The following is a 3,950-nucleotide window of genomic DNA, read 5'->3' as shown; positions in this document are numbered from 1 at the left end:
TAGAATTTCTGTATTGTTACATGCTTTTTATGAATGTTGCCTTAAATCCTATTTTGAATTATAATAATATCATTTCACTAGGTTTTTTGGTGACTATTTCACTATTATGTCTTGTTTTTATCCCTTTATATTCAACTTTTCTATGTTGTTTTGTTTTAGGATGTCACTTATAAGCAGCATACAGCTAGACTTTGTTTTTTAAATCCAGTTTTGTACTCTCTTTTATAGATGTGCTAAACCCTTTATTTGACCAAGAAAATATCATATGTTATAAACTTTACCATAAATCTGGTGACAGATGAAGAAGGAGAAACAAATGTGACTATTCAACTCTGGGATTCTGAAGGTAGGCAAGAAAGACTCATGGAAGAAATCAAGAATGGGAAAGTCAAAGTGCTCAAACAAAAGGACAGTCTTCTCCAGGCATCAATGCCTATTGATAGGAATATCCTAATGCTTATATTACCACTAATACTATTGAACAAATCTATATTTAGTTGTAAGATGGAATTACAGGTGTTTCAAACAGCATGGAAGAGAGCTTTGCCAGTAATTCTTGGGAAAGTTAACACAGTTTTTTTGTTGTTGTTGTTTGTTTGTTTGTTTAATGCCATTTTGTGGATTTCTTTTGTCTCAGATTGTGGCATTGCCTGAGGCACAAGCTCTTGGATTTGTAATGAACTGCACGTGCCCAGGAGGTGTGGGGGCTATCTCTTTGCTCTGCTTCTACATGGAACTTTCATGCTGGCCATTTTGATGACTTACACACTAACATTATTGCCCCTGATCACGATGCCTGTCAATTTTATATATACAGTAATATATTAGGGTTGTCAGGTACATTTCATATCCCTGTTTCTAAAATTGTGTCAACACTCCTTTTCATACTTTATCAGTATCAGTTGAAATAGTCATCAAGCGTAGAATACCTGAAAGAGCAAACTTCTTAGAATAATTAGACCTCTGAGTTTTCTTTTAATGTTCATAGGGATTTATTTGACTTTCAGAGTTCGATTAATGTTTCTAAAAACAGATAACCTAGAAGTGCTTTTGTTGAGTCTCTTAGTTCCTGCTTCACATTTCTCATTTGGGCACTTTTTTGCTAAAGTTTGTATGCTGTGTCTTCTTGACTGTTGCTATTGACAGTTGGTTGTTAAATAGTTTCTTAGCCCTTGCCATTATTCAGCTGTCTTTTCCAAGTCCAAGGCAAACTTAGCCTCTGTGGCTTCTTTTACAGGAGCCATGTGTTCTGGATGTGAAATGTTACTGTTCCTTTTGGTCTTACAAGGCTAAGAAAAGCTGTACCCTTATCTTAGAAGATAAGAGAAAAAGAAATTGCCAAGCCTAACAATTAAAGCATTGCTGAATTCCTACTCATGCACTGTGGGAGAGTCAAAGAATAACTAAAATGATGTCCATTCATAATCCACTTATGATCTAATAAAAACGTTGACATAATCCACTTATGATCTGTGAAAAACGGGTGAGGAAGAATACATGTGTGTATATACTCAACACCATAAATGTTAAGCATCCAATGAGTGCTTCCAACAATAGAATGCTACACAGGGGATCAGAGGAAGGAGGTAACTTTTCAGTTCTGTTGGTCTGAGAATGTTTTATGGAGTACAATGTGAATATGATATTATTTTGGTAGCAAAATGTAAGATCTTATTAGCTATCCTGGACACTCCACCCCTGACCAGCTGCCATGGTGTATATATAATTATATTAGGTGAGAGTCCACTTAAATCATTAACTATTAACTGAGAATATCTTGGCATGTAGAAACTAAAACTTGTTTTAATGAAGAGAGAGGTCATTTAAAAGAAGTCAACTCCAAAGACTAAGCGCAGTTGGCAAGATGCCCGTGATTTCCGGGGAGGGAAATTGCCCACTCATTTCTGTGGTGGACTCTCTTTATTATGCAAATACAGGGCAAGTAAGCACTGTCATCCTTGCCTTTGGGAAAGGATAACAGACCTTCTTGTGGCTTCACAAAGGCCACCCTTCCCTAGAACTCTCTTGTGTACACTCAGCTGTCTGGGGAGGTGTCAGGGGCATTGGATCTCACCTGCCTTTCATTCTGAGGTTCAGCGTAATTACAACCTCTCTCATAGATGGGAGTCAGCTGACAAGAAAGGATACCAAAGGCCTCCAAGAGGGAACTTCCCTTAGGGAAGGTCGGAAGAGTGAGGAGCTGGACACCATGCCAGGAAGCAGAGTTTGTGCTGCTGGTCCCTGCCCCCGATGACACCTGGGCATAGCAGATGTTCTTAGGGTTAGGAACAGTGGCTGCAGATTGGACCAGAGTTTTAAACATTGCCCCTTTGGGAACTCAGGTGTAACGCATCCTGTACTGAGGTCTCTGCAGCTTTCTGAACTACTTTCACAACATTGGACCAAAGATCCCTTGGATTTGTGAGACCAGTTTGCAGCTTTGCCACAATCGAATCTGAACACTGAGACTTCCCTGTGTACCGGCAGATTTTGCATTTCACTTTCTTTCTTTTTTTTTGTTTTTGTTTTTGAGACGGAGTCTCGCTCTGTCGCCCAGGCTGGAGTGCAGTGGCTGGATCTCAGCTCACTGGAAGCTCCGCCTCCCGGGTTCACGCCATTTTCCTGCCTCAGCCTCCCGAGTAGCTGGGACTACAGGTGCTGCCACCACACCTGGCTAATTTTTTGTATTTTTAGTAGAGACGGGGTTTCGCCCGTGTTAGCCAGGATGGTCTCGATCTCCTGACCTCGTGATCCGCCGGTCTCGGCCTCCCAAAATGCTAGGATTGCAGGCTTGAGCCACCGCGCCCGGCCTCATTTCACTTTCAGCAGGCATTTGGAAGCAGAATGGCCTCTTTGGACTGAAAAAAATCTAGGTTACTTTAGAACAATTGTGAGGCAGATGCTAAGGTCTCTAGAAAAAAAGCTAGGCTTCTTGCTCACCTGACACAGGTAGCTTGAGATGTTATCATTCGAAGGAATAAGATAGGTAATATTTAATCTCTCTTGCTTCAAATTGGTTATACTGATTATAGCAGCTTTGCCAAATCAGTGGGACCACATTCATTTAAAAAGGTTAAAAGATGATGGATGACATTTCTGCAAAAGCCTGGAAAATTTTATTTAGTTATGAATTAACACTTGTCATCATGCAGTTGGCAAGATTTTTAAGATGATTGACAATGAAGAACGAAATAGCTAGTTTCTGAAGGCTTGTCTTTAAAAAATAAAAAAAATCATTTAATAGGCAAATAGAGATATCCAAACCAGATACCTAAGGCATCATTCTTTAGACAATTAAGACAAGTTTCTTGCTCTTTGTGGGGTGTGGGAATTGGGTCCACAGTTCACATCATTCATCTCTGGGAAGTGTTTCATTGGCAACATGATTGTGACAACATCTTGTTCTTTGATTAAATGCAGAAAAACAATCACTTCCTAAGTAAGGAGCCAAATAGCTCACTTTTCTGGTCCTGCTGTGGCTGGGACATATTATATCTGTGCAACAGTTTTTGCGTGATGATGATGTATGTACCATGATGCTGCCCCTTCAAGAAGAGGAAACATTTTAAGGACCATAAACTAGTCCTTGTACCTCATATAATGCTACCTCCTTGTGCCGTACATTTGCTGCATGCAGACTTTTGTAGGACCAAAGGGAAAATTTCCCCTTTGTTCTCTGAATGTTTGCTGAAAATCAACTGATAAAAGAAAGATTAATTGGAGAGAAGGATACAAATTTATTTGATCATAGTTTTAAGTGACATGGGAGCCTTCAGAATGAAGACCCAAGATACAGGGGAACAGTCCATTTTTATGTTTAGGTTCAAGCAAAATATACCCAGCTGCGCAGAAACAGGATTGGACCAAAACTATATAATGTAATGCTAATAGACTGAGTGGGGAAACCCAGCAAAGCCTGTCTGTCCAGATTTTGTTTGGCCTCTCCCTGG

The 3,950-nt window shown here is 39.8% G+C and overlaps 1 pseudogene; it reads left to right on the top strand.

Moving 5' to 3' along the window:
• The first annotated feature begins 240 nt into the window (after positions 1-240).
• On the top strand, positions 241-1,348 carry LOC102117535 (sodium/bile acid cotransporter 5-like; annotated as a pseudogene).
• The last annotated feature ends 2,602 nt before the right edge of the window (positions 1,349-3,950 follow it).

The sequence above is a fragment of the Macaca fascicularis genome, chromosome 8, assembly GCF_037993035.2.
Source record: "Macaca fascicularis isolate 582-1 chromosome 8, T2T-MFA8v1.1".
NCBI lineage: Eukaryota > Metazoa > Chordata > Mammalia > Primates > Cercopithecidae > Macaca > Macaca fascicularis.
This window is presented reverse-complemented; position numbering and strand designations above follow the sequence as displayed.